Source organism: Eurosta solidaginis, chromosome 1 (genome assembly GCF_040869045.1).
Source record: "Eurosta solidaginis isolate ZX-2024a chromosome 1, ASM4086904v1, whole genome shotgun sequence".
Classification (NCBI taxonomy): Eukaryota; Metazoa; Arthropoda; class Insecta; order Diptera; family Tephritidae; genus Eurosta; species Eurosta solidaginis.
The window spans coordinates 194,182,675-194,196,495 of NC_090319.1; the positions used below are offsets into that span (position 1 = coordinate 194,182,675).

The following is a 13,821-nucleotide window of genomic DNA, read 5'->3' on the forward strand; positions in this document are numbered from 1 at the left end:
CAGCCGTCCTGTCCGGAAGCTTTACGGCGTGTCGCGCGATAGCGTGCTTGTACTTTGGGCTTCAAGAGAGTATGGCGTCGATTTATTTCGCCGCTGCTGTCTTTCGCGTTTGGATGGCTTGGTGGGGCCTTGTTGGAGTCCGATGTCGCGGCAACGCCAATTATTTTGATGGCTTCGAGCTTTCTTTACTTCCTCCGCCCTTCGTTCGTGCTGCAACAGCGGCCGGAAACTGCGCATACCATTCCTGCTCGTTGACGGTCTAATTTCAGTTTTTGCTCGCTCTTCCTCCATTTCCTCTTCCTCTACCTGCTGAGCCCAGGATTTAGCCGGCCCCGAGAGGTTGATTGACAACGCATCGTCGGACGTGTTTTCTTCGCCGTTTGTGGTTGGCTCGTTGCATACCGGTCGACGCTCATCTAAATGAAGCGTGGTGTGGTGCTTCTCTTGGCACCCCTTGCAGCGATACTTGCTGTTACATTTGTCCACGCGGTGAAAGGGCGACAGACAGTTTGGACAGTACTTATGCAGAAGTACTGCCCGCAACCTCTCTTCTGGGAATTTTTCCGGTATTCGGCACAGATCCTAAGGCTATGATCCCTGCCGCAGAGCTGGCAAGCAACGTCGAAACGCTTTACGCCTCCCTCTGACTTGGCCAATAAGGTTTTGGTAAGGTTTTGTTGGTGTAATGTTGTTTAGGTGGCGTAAACAAAAAATTATATCTAATACATTTTCGCAAAGAAATTTTTAAATAAAATTTAATTGAAATAAAGGATTAAAGGCCATAAGTAAAGACTTATGTGCACAAAGAGACGACGAAACCCGATTTAGTTCTCATCCATGCAATGTGGCTGGTGCTTTAGCGCATTTACAATTCGCTCTATGTCGGCAGATATCGCCGAAGTAGTCCTAAAATTTATTTTTGATTTGTAGTGAACTTTATTTTCACAACAAGTGGCCTGCCACCACACGGAACGGTTTGCAACCTGGCTGAAAAGTGTAATACCTGTTGCACTTCCACCATTCAACATTATTTTCGACGCGAATGTCGTGGGGCATGTAGTGCGTGACGTGTAGTGCGCGAGATGCTTGCGCATGAGGCCTAACGTTTGTATTGCAATAATCGTTGACAGTCAGAAATTAAATGTAGATATTTTGACATCTGCTGCGCTTTTCCATTTCATGAATGGAAAAAAATGTCATTGATATAAAACACGCGGTGAGTAAGGATGCTAGTTGATTGATCATTGTAATATTTAATGTTAATTCATTTCTCTTTTTCTTTTCAGGTATCCAGTGCGGTTGAAGGTGTCATGGTACAACATGCAATTAAACAAGCGGCTGAGCAATTATTTCGTGAACAAAGCGTTGACGCACAAAAACGTTTAAGGTGAATGGTCAACCAATGAGGAATGCAGATGAAGACTGAAAAAGTTATCCAGAAATACTTACAAATCATTCTAATGAATATGCGCTCAACATTAAATCATTATTTGATAATGTTAACATCATGGCTACTCTAAAAACTTTTACCATGTTTTTTATCTGGCGTCGTTACACATACATTTGTCTCGTAAACATTGAAAAGGGCTTCCGAGCGGGCACCCGGCATACCACTGATATTTTTCCCGTTACATCGTAGTCATCTCGTTACATTCATTTTAACAAATAATGATATACGTAGTCCATTAGTGGCTGCCGGTGATAATTTGCAAATACCGATTTTGGTGGACTTTTACGTGGATTGGGTACATCCTTTATCAAACGAAAAATCAAAAATGGTGCCCACCGGTGGGTTTTATGATGTGTTGTGGACGTAAATTTTTTCAAAGGAAAACTTTAGCTGAACATATTCTGCTACATTGGAATCCAGAACATTTTAAATGCAAAATATGCGGAGAAAATTGTAGTAGTAGTCGCCATTAGCCGAGCATGAAGACGCACATGTTAATCCGTCAAAAGCAAAGGATCGAAAATCGTTTCAATGTGATAAATGTGAGAATGCTTATGCAACAAAGATAGCTTTAGAACATCACATTTTAGTAAAGCACCTACCCAAATCAGAATATAAGTTTACATGTACTGAGTGTAATAAGGTATTTCCTACAAATTATACACTTACTACACACAAAAGAAAAAGTCACGATACAAATAAAATTGTAATTTGTGACAAACGTTAGAACATTCCGAGGATCCACGTCCGACTCCAGAACCACAACAATGTCAGATATGTGGAGCTTGGCTGCCACATATGTCAGGTCTTAAACAGTATATTAAAAGGATACACGAGGATACGGATGTTGAGCATCGGGTTCAGATTGTAATAGAGTTTCAACAACGGCACGAACACTAAAACGTCACACTCACTATGTTCACGAAGGCGCACGGAAATTCAAATGTACAATGTGTGAAAAGGTATCCAAAGGCCACAGGACCTAAGCGCCCAATATGTATAAGCATAGACAGTGGCGTCATCGTGCTGAACATGAAGCAGATAAGAAAAAACCGAGACATATAAAAAATATTTTGGGACCATCGAGGAGTCGAGTAGAGGATGTGGTGTCGAAAGAAGTTCGGCCTATTGCCTTGAACTCATAATTCCGTCTAGGTACGCGTATGTATTTGTTTGTTTTTTTTTTTTTTTTTTATTTATAGTATAAAGTTTTAAATTTGTTCTAATTATTTCAAGCTTTACTTTTGATCTCGTAGCAAGTGTTAAGCTTCCACACTTTCGAGGTTTATAAATCCAATAAAAAAGATCCCTTTATTGGAAAAAAAGGATATTTTATATCGTGTAAAATTGCAATATTACTTGCAGCATACATTAAAGATGTCGCACAATGTTGAATTCTTTATTCAGGCTGGACGTACACGTACCGGAAAAACCTGTATGTCTAAAGGTGGAATATTATCGGTGATTGTAAATGCATTTATGGATCGTAGTATACCGGATGCACTATTGGTACCTGTTTCAGTAAATTATGAATGTCTAGTTGACGGAAATCTTGTGCGTGAACAAGAGGGTGAAACGAAGGTGCCAGAGTCATTCTGGAAAGCAATGGCATAAATTTGGAAGACTTTGCATTCAAAATACGGACTTATGCGTATCGACTTTAACGAACCTTACTCTATTAGGGAACTTGTCCAATAATTTAATAAAATTGTTACATATAACAATAGTTAATTTAAAGTATACAAACCGGCTGAAAGGGCCTTACAACATAATCAATCAACCTCATCGTTATATGGTACTGACTTGGTATGCGAGGAACATCGTACACTTATTGGTAGTATTTCATGTGAAGTTGTATTTGATTGTGCAGCCGCCACATCTGTAATGTCAACAATTGCGCTGTCGTTTTTAATGTCGACTCGTTTTCGTAATGACGGTGAGGTTAACGATATTGCGAAATCATTAGATGCGTTACGTGATCGATTAAAAGGACGCAAAAATATGGCATTTGCTTGGGACTCTGTGCACATCGTAAATTACTTAAGTGATTTACTGGGCGAAGCATTAATCACAAGAACACAAAACGAAAGTGGACAAATATACCTACATCCATTGCAAAGTATCGAAAGTCTAATTGAGTTGTTCTATTCAAATATGCTTACGCCATATTTTGTATTACAATCATTGCTGATGATAACGTTTCATGAAAGGTTACCAAAACCAGTGGAGAATAAAAAGGAATTGGAACCAGACAATTTACCGAGAGTTTCAAGGAAAAATTTAGTTGATGCTGCTTTGGCCAACTGTGATGTACTGCGTTATGAATTTATTTTGCATAGGTCAACTCAGGTGCTTAGCAATCTTGTTGAAATGTCATTGATGAAGATTATGCATGGTTCTATAAAATTACCTGAGATTAAAGAAGAGCCTGAAAGTGTGGGAGAGAGCCGGAAACTGGCGCAAAATATAGCTGCCTACCTACACGACGATTCCGATGACTCTGAATATGCTACATTTGGACAGGACGACGAACCATACAACAATCATTACGACGAAAAAGCAGACATATTTTTGGCATCCGAAACATTGGCTGAACAAAAGCATTATGTGAAGTATTGTCCCCATTCTGTCATACATACCTCTCAGTTGCACACTCCATTAGTATTCTTTATAAAAATTCCATGCCCGAAAGTGAGCTTATCAGATTCGTCATAAACGACGTAACAAGTAAAGTGATAAGTGCCGCTTGTCGTTATGTCGAAAGTTCTCAACTGATGCAGTACGAAATTGTTTAAAGCTTTTGGAAAAATGGTTTGCGCTGCAAATTTGTAATGACCACGGTTTGCGTTTGCTATCGCTCGGCACACTCTACGAGGCATCGAAAGAATCTGTAAAATCAATTGTTGCAATTTAATTGCGGCTGTATGTTGATTGGATTCGCCATAATCCATTGCAAGTCAGCAAAGTGGAATGATCTACAGGCGGTTATCATCTCTCTATGACTTGCAAGAAAAATATATCAGGTACGGCTTTTGAAGAACATGAAGATATTTGTGACGTTTTACAATTAAATTTTGTTAAAGGTACTTTGTCAATGAACCCCTGTATGGCATCAAATTTCCATGTCCTATTCCAAGGGGACGAGACGTTATATATGAACCAAGGAGAAAACCTAGCAGAAATATATTTTGGCTCCAAGTTCACATTTCTTAACAATAACATAAACCCAACCGTTATCCTTGGTAACGAGGATGATCGTATGGAAGGAAAGAACTCCGTCGATATATCGAGCATTCTATCAGAAGGTAAATTATGGAATATAATAAGGTTTCCTCAAACTTATGTAGCTAGTAATTGGCCTATTCGAAATTCAGCAGTTAATCTGCTGGCTCGCATTTAGCAGCTGCTGGTCGAGCTGAGTTAGCACATTACTCAGTGGTGACAAAAGGGTGGAAATTAGTTGGGAACGAGTCACAAGAAAAAGATTTCGTTGTATCTGGGGGTTTACTTTGGTGGGAAGGTTTTATTGTTTTGGGGCGCTAATCGCTGTTGGATCGCACTGATGAAATACGCTGCTATCATTAAACATGTTTCGAAATCAGCTGATGTCACTTTTTTTGATGGCGTGTTAGCCCTGATTGCTTTAAATGGATGAAAACAACCATTTAAACAATTTATAATTTATTTAAAAATGTGGAAAGGTGTGATGGGAGGGGTACGGGGATATTCTGGTGATGATATGACCGGGGGCCGGTATGTTTGAAATTCTGGGGTCAATTCCTAAATTCAATTATCTTCTGAACAATTGCGTGGTGGCAACGGCGCACTAACGCAATTGTTGGAAGAAGCATTCTGTGGCAGATAGTGAATCTGCGTTAGGGTTTTGTTGGCCTCGTTCGGGGGAACGAGAACTGGGTTATTGGTTTGTTGGCCTCATTCGGAGTGAACGAGAGCTAGGTTATTTGTGTGTTGGCCTCGTTCGGGGTGAATGTGAGCTGGGTTATTTGGGATAAAGGAGTATGGACTATTAAAGTTCATATTACTTGTCGTTGGGCGGAAGTAGAACCAGTTTCGCGATTGGTCTCATAATTTGTCCTTTAATTGTATTGACGTCAACAACAAGTACACGGTTATCGGAAACTGGGTGTGTGTTGACGATTCTCCCCATTCTCCACTCGTTTGGTTGTAGGTTATCCTCTTTTATGACGACTAGATCCCCGGGTTTTAAGTTGGACTGTGGATGTTTCCACTTGTATCGTTTTTGGATTTCGGTGAGATATTCCGATTTCCATCTTTTGCAGAATGTGAAAGTGGCCTGGAGTAAGTGGCTCCAGGTCGGAAGGGTCATTGGATGAGGGACTGAGGGGCCTAGAGTTGAGGCAGGCCTCAATTCGACATAAGAGGGTAGTAAACTCCTCAAAAGTATATTTATGATCGGACGCGATCTTTTTAAAATGGATCTTAAAACTTTTTACCCCCGCTTCCCACAAACCTCCCATGTGAGGAGCCCTTGGCGGTATAAAATGCCATGCTAAAGTGTGATGGCTATATTTATTCAAAGTTCTATACCTGGCTTCACGCAGAAATGCTTTAAATTCGGATCGTAAAGATCGCGAAGCTCCGACAAAGTTAGTACCATTGTCGGAGTAAAGGTTTTTCGGACAGCCTCGTCTAGATACAAATCTGGCGAAGGCAGCTAGGAAGGACCCGGTACTAAGGTCGTTTGTCGCTTCTTGATGGATGGCTTTCGTCGAAAAGCAGACGAACAGACAAACATATCCTTTTGAAATTCGCCATCCCCTCCCTCGGTGGGATTTTATATTGAATGGCCCCGCGAAATCTACCCCAGTGTTGGTGAAGGCCCTAGTAAAGGTGGTGCGCTCTTTCGGAAGGATCCCCACGAGTTGCGTTTGTATCCGCTTCCTGTAAATGGTACAGACCTTACAGTTGTGGATAATGGACCGTATCATGATTTTAACGCATGGGATCCAGTACTGAGCGCAGATATGACGTAGCATTAGCTGGTTCCCTCCATGCAGGGTGGTCTTATGAGAGGATTGAACAATAAGTCTGGATAACCTTCTAGTGTAAGGAAGGATAATGGATGACTTTCGTTATGGGACATATCTTTGGATGCCCCAGTCCGCCCCCCCGGTTCGAATGATGCCTTCTTCGTCTATATATGGATCCAGGGGTAAAATCTCACTCTTGCCATTTATAAGTTTTCCTGACTTCAAATTTGCGTACTCTTCTTGATAATGTTGCCTTTGCATATTGTTATCAATATTTGTGTTGTTTTTTCTATTTCGTCAGGGGCTATCGAATGAGAAACCTTTTTAAAGGAGGCTTTAGTTGTTGTGTGCGTATTCTGGAAAAACCGAAGAATATAGGATATAACCCGCAAAGCCCTTGGTAGATCGCAAAACCTATCCAGAATATCAAAGTTATTTTCGACCGATGTTGCATGAAGTTTCACCCTCTTTTCTTCGATATTCGTATTGTAATGCTCTTCTTGTGTTGGCCAATTTTCGTTGTGTTCTTGTAACCAATAAGGTTCCTGTCACCACAAAGAATTGTTGATTAGATCCGAAGCGTAGAGGCCTCTGCTCGCCAAATATGCAGGATTTGACGCGGAGTCTACGTGCCGCCATGTTTTGTCTCCTACTTTGTCGATGATTTTACTTGTTCGATGTGCCCCGATCGTTGACCACGAACATGGTGGTTTTCGGATCCATGCCAGCAATATAGTTGAATCTGTCCAAAGGGTTACCTTGATATTCGAATCTTTCATATTTTCGACCACAGATTCTATTATTTCTGCTAGTAGAACTGCACCGCAGAGTTCGAGTCGAGGCAAAGATATGGTTTTGACCGGTCTACTCTCGTCTTGGCCTTCAACTGGTTGTTGAAGAATTGGTCCTTTGTTTGTACCCTCAGGAAAACAGTGGCGGCATATGCTTTTTCCGAAGCATCGCTGAATCCATGTATTTCGACGCTGTCTTTTGGAGTAAAATGAACCCATCGCGGTATGCGGATCTCGTTGATTTTTCCGTATTATTGCATAAATGCGGTCCAATGATCTAGAGTAGTTTGTGATACTTCTTGGTCCCAACCCGACCAACCAACAAAATATTTTGCATTATAATCTTGACTACAAATACCACTGGTGCCAGCCAGCCAAGAGGGTCGAACAGCTTTGCAATCGCAGAAAGTATAGCCCTTTTTGTGATGGCATCGCTATTTTCAAAAGGTTTAGCAGTAAAACAGAATAGGTCGGAATGCGCGTTCCACTTAATGCCTAGAGCTTTAACCATACTAGTATCTTCAAACTTTAGGAAGTCCTCTGTTGCAGTTGGACGTCCATTTTCGCAATTGGAAACCTGCCGATTGCAATGCCCATGATATCTGATCCCTTGCCCTTATCGCAGTTCCGATGCTGTGTCCACCGGCGAGTACGTCATCAACGTACATACAATTTCGCAAGCTATCTGCTGCTATGGGATGCGAGGTCTCCGCGTCATCAGCCAGTTGGTGTAGTGTTCGAATCGCAAGGTAGGGAGCACAATTCACTCCAAATGTTACTGTTTTCAGTTCATAAAGGTTGATTGGATCCCTGTGGCAGTTGCGAAATACGATTCGCTGGAATTTGATTTGATTTTCATTAACCCATATTTGGCGGTACATTTTGCTATGTCGTGTTCAAATACGTATTTGAACAGCCGCCAACGTAGTATAAGGATTGTCAGGTCGGATTGAAGAATCGGACCTGGATATAAGGCATCGGTTAGACTTTTGCCATTAGTGGTAGGACAAGATGCATTAAATACGACTCTGACTTTTGTCGTTTTACTTCCCTCCTTTATGACAGCATGGTGAGGTAGGAAGTAACACTCATTTGAGTCTGGCGAAATATTGCCTATTTGTTTCATGTGCCCTAAGGTTTCATATTCTGATACAACTCTATTGTATTCTGTTTGAAAGACTGGTTTTTCGCAAGTCGTGTCTCGTTGCGATAGAATTGAGAACACGCACTTCTTAATGAGGGGCATAAGTTAAACTCTTTCCTAAAGGGTAAGGAGACTACGTATTTGCCATCGTTGTTCCGAACTGTTATGGATTTGTATAGCTCCTCGCAGTAAGTGTCATCGTTATTGATGCTCCTCTTCTTTGGAATTTCCTCTATCTCTCATAAAGCCGCCAGTTATTTGTCTAAAGTGACCTCGTTAAAATATGAAACTAGGGTTTTATTTGTATCAACCGCATCTGTCCGGCCTGTCAAAATCCAGCCGAACACCGTTTCTTGTGCTATTAATGTGTTCAGCACATCGTTCCTAATGCCGCATAATATAATTTGGGGGTATATTTCTCCGCCCAGAATTAGATCGACTGGCTCATTGACAAAGAATCTTTTGTTAGCCAGTACTAAGTCAGGGAATACTTGCCTAGTCATTGCGTTTATTTGGCAAGTTGGAAGATTCCCTGTTAATTGTGGTTAAACCAGCATGATCGTATTGATCTCGATTAATGGGTCTGTTGGTGACCGCAATTTTATGTTGCACGCTTCTTTTACTTGTGCAGACATTGTATTATTGATGTCCGAAACTTGGGCATGCATGCGTTTAGTTGGCAGATTTATTCTGGCTTGAGTTTCTCGGTTATGAATGAGCATTCAGATCCCGAGTCTATTAGGGCTCTCGCCGAATAGTTAACACCACTAAAATGAATATTAACCTGAGCTGTCCCTAGTACTACTCCTTTACTTTTATTCGCGAAACATGAGTTCACATTATTAATCGGAGCATTTTCTCTTTCAGCATTGCGTCGTATTTGAGCTTCTTGTGACGTAGATGCTCCGATAGTGTCTGAAGTATTTGTTGGTTTTGGCTGATTCCAAATATGAAGCAGCGTATGATGTCTTAAATGACATGTGGCACAGTTCATTTGACTGGTGCACTTTGTTACCGAATGGCCAGCAGAAAGGCAGTTTATACACCAACGGCTGCTATTAATTTGTTCAAACCGTTTAGTAGGCGTTAAACGTAAGAACTTTTCGCACTTTGCAATTCGATGTGCAGGACTTTTGCACATCTTACACGCAATTTTGGCTACGCTTGCACTTGCCTTATAGGACCCTAATTTTTTAAGAGATGTATCTCTTGTCGAACGAGATACTTGTGTCTTTGAGGTTTTGGAAGCTATATCCCCTCTCAGATCAGTCACGGTTTCTAGGGTTTGGAAACGATTGGATAAGAATCTATCCATATCAGCCCCTTTTGAAATTTCCGTTTTGTTTTCAGTTGTTTGTTCCCAGAGTGCCAGTGTAGTTTCTGGCAGTTTTGTGGAACATAGATATGTAATAATTGCATCCCAGCTTGATATGTCTATATGATGACATTGGAGCGCCGAGATGCAATTATTTATTTCCCGTCGCAGTTTCTTTATAGAGCTACCGCATTCACTCTAAACTGCTTTCAAACTAAAAAGAATTTTCAATTGGGCGTTTACTAAGATACGCTTATTTTCGTATCTGTCATAAAGATTTTTCCACGCTGTTTCGAAACCGTCTTTCGTTAAAGGATATCGCCCAACTATCTCTTTGGCCTCACCTTGAGTCTTCTGGTTTAAATAATATAATTTTTCTACTGCTTCGAGGTTTTTGTTACGTATATATATAGCAGTGAACATGTCTCTAAACGAAGGCCAAGAAAGGTAATCTCCTTTGAAAACGTCCGTATCACACGGTGCAGGCGCACGCGTTATTCCCTATCTCCTGAGCTTTCTTCTTTCTTTTCAGCTTTCTCAAGTTTTTCCGAAAGTTCAGCCATCGCTGCCTGGCACTTGAGAAAGCTGAAGTATGTAATTTTGTGCTTCTTTTTAATGGCCGACTGCTCTTTTGCCTCGAGTTCTGAGGAGCTCAAGAGTTCTTCATATGTCTGCTTCGCCTTCTCCCATAGCGATTTCAACTCCTCCTTTTGGACCAAAAGGGTGTGTTTTGTATGGTCTGAAGGTGATATGTCATTATAGTCATTTTCAAACTCAGTCACTGCCTCTGCTTGGCGTATATAGGTGTCCATTATATTAAATGAAGATTTATTGAAATATTAATTAATTAATCGCCTTTGCAGAGAGTTTTGAGTGAAAATGAACTGAAACGAGGGACTGTGTTCGAGAGAGATTTCTCGAGGAAGTGGCCTCGAAGCTTGCGAGAAAGCTAGGAATTAATTTACAGAATGTCCAATTTCGTGGTGGCAACGGCCCGCACCCACGTAATTGGTAAAAGAATGCTCTAATGTAGATGTGCCAATGACTTGTGTAAACCAATAAGTACTGGCTAGTTAAAAAGTGGTGTTAGTGAAACAATATATATGAACGCCCGTTATGGACTTTTAGAGAGCCTAAACAAGAACTGTATTAAGACTTTACAGTGATTAGTGTCTTTATATCACCAAAAATAGATCAGTCAAAACTGATTTGTGTATTTCCGCAAGTGAGAATAATAAATTCTTAAATTTTTTTATTTAAAAATTGTATGAGAACTAAGCCTATTGGCCACCCAGAGAACAACAACAATATGTGCAGTTTAAAAATAAGTGCACTTTGCACTGAAACAACAAAATAAATTGCAGTCGTACTACCGGTGTAAATGCAAGTGATTTGTATGTGAGATAAAAAAATTTTATTTAACTGAATGTGGGCGTAAACTCAATTACAGATTTCTATCTAAATAACCTTAAACCACGTACTTTTTATCAAAGTGTTGATCCGGAGTAATCGAATGTGATTTAAATATTGTTGTTGGATGTTTCCAAGGTATCACCAAAAGTATATCAGTTGTTTTATATTGGCTGTTGTTTTCAATATAAACTCGCTGGTGTCACTAAGAAAGTTGTATCACCATGAACAATTGCTGATATTTGATGTTGAAATTAGTGGTTTTCCTGTGTATTATCACGAGTTTGGAATGCTTCCTTGCTTTAATGCCTAGAGAGTTGAGTGGACTGTAATTATGTAACTGGTTCTCTTTACCGACGCGGTAAGAACCATGAACAAGTGCGTGGTGGCAACGGCGCGCACCCACGTATTTGTTATAGATTGATTAAGGCGAAAAAAAGAAGAAAATAAGAACATCAAAAGGTTTCGTGTTAATAAAAAAGGAATTCACAGTGTGTTTTTATTTGAGGTATATAAGTACAACAAGTGTTAAGAAAGATTTTAATAAGTGTTGTGAAAGTTAAAATATTAAATATATTTGTATTAAATTTACACTAACGTGAACGTGGGATAACGTGTATCTTCGCTGGCTGCTGGATTCAAAGAGAGCGAGCCTCTTTGCGACATTTTGCGACATGAGCCGATGAACCCACGATACAGCTCCTTCGTTGGGTTTACGGCAACAAAGTTGCTGTACCAGGGCTTACAGCGGAAAATCTAAGATACGTACTACCACTCACACATGCCTGTGTGTATAATGATCACAAGCATATGTGGGTGGTAGTACCGAAGGAAAATAACCAAAGAAAATTATGTTACGCGGGAGGGGGGGGGGGGGGGGGTTGGGGGAGATATATTTAGGACTGTGGCCTAAACATACCGGCCCCCTTGTTTGTTAATTTGTATCTTTTTTGTATTTTTTCTAATAGGCCTAATCGCGATTTGGTTTCCAATTTCTAGGGAAAACGTTTTAGCTACTACCCTATCCAACAACAATATTCATCGATATTTGTGAATAGAAAAAAAATCGCACCAGCACACACGCATCTAGGGACATACATTAACTAGTCACCAATACATTAACCCACAAGCACCAGGATTAGGTAGTAACAACTAGCAACACTAACTCACAGCCTGACACACATCATCAGTCACCATCCTTCACCTGATCAAAATTGGTAACATTGATCCATCCCAATATATGTAAATCACAGCGTTCCTTCTTTAAACACACACACACATATAACTTCATCCATCGTAACACCAACTGCAACGATATATCACAGACAACAACACACACCTCAATATGATCGGTAGCATCCAGTTAAAACATCCACTCATCCATCCTAGAGAACATTCACACACCAACAAATATTCACCGGCAAAGACACGTACATTTTACCAACAACACGCAAGTACACACCGCTTTGCATATTTACATATCCACGGTAACACGCACACATCAACACATAATTAAGGTAACGTAATTTTAAAAGGGGTTGGCCATATCCATACTAGCCAGAAATAGTGACCGAGTAGTGACAGCAGCGCGGTCATCTTAAGGTGATTGAGCAAAAGCGGTCAGCTGTTATAAAACTTATTTGTTCGTTCTAGTACATGGAAGGCCAATGAACTCAAATCGCTCAATAAACCACCACGAAATCATTAGATTCAGCACTGAGTAAAGGCAGGCTCTCATATTCTCGGCAGGACAAGCTGCGAGATCAGCCCAACAAACATTTGCACCTATATACACCACTTTTATGCAGCGATAAATAGGGTGATTGAAAACGGATGACCGGCACTAACCAAACCCAACATTTTTTTTTTGTATACATTTTTTTTATATGATTTACTCGGAGATTACCCGTATTGCTCTTAAATGTATGAACATTTATTTCAAGCAATTTTTAATTTTATAATTTATTTAATAATTTAAACATTGTAAATTTCTTCAAAGCCTTTTCTCCCGGGAGAGAGAGTCGAACCCGCACTCCTACGATAGTTGAAAATGGTTACAAACGAATTCAGCTACGTCATGCCTTAGTTGTTGTAAAGTTTTTCCGAATTGCCATTTTCGCATATATTATCTTCCACACATTTAATAAATTATAAAATTAAAAATTGCTTGAAATCAATGTTCATACATTTAAAAGCAATACGGGCAATCCCCGATTAATTCATATAAAGAGAGAACATTTGGTTAATTCGTTGTAGTCCTATAAATAGAACAAAAACAGCAAAATACCAAGTTTCTATGAAACCGCCTTACAAACATGCATAATTTCAACACATAACATCATACGAATTATGTGATGTGTGGAAGATAATATATGCGAAAGAAGGCAATTGGGAAAAATTTTACAACAACTAAGGCTTGACGTAGCTGAATGCGTTTGCAACCATTTTCAACTATCGTGTGAGTGCGGGTTCGACTCCCAATCCCGGGACATTGAAAAGCAATACGGCCAATCCCCGATTAATTCATATAAAGAGACAACATTTGGTTAATTCGTTGTAGTTCTATAAATAGAACAAAAACAGCAAAATACCAAGTTTCTATGAAAACGCCTTACAAACATGCATAACTTCAACACATAACTACATACAAATTATGTGATGTGTGGAAGATAATATATGTGAAAGAAGGCAATTGGGAA

General features: G+C 40.1%; 1 protein-coding gene and 1 pseudogene across 8 annotated transcripts in view; both read left to right on the forward strand.

Annotated features, from left to right (window-relative positions):
• Nucleotides 1-13,821, forward strand: part of Nepl16 (Neprilysin-like 16) — a 2,088,045-nt gene that overhangs the window by 352,548 nt on the left and 1,721,676 nt on the right. The gene's annotated exons all lie outside the window — the stretch shown is intronic.
• On the forward strand, nt 1,184-4,364 carry LOC137238753 (glycerol-3-phosphate acyltransferase 1, mitochondrial-like; annotated as a pseudogene).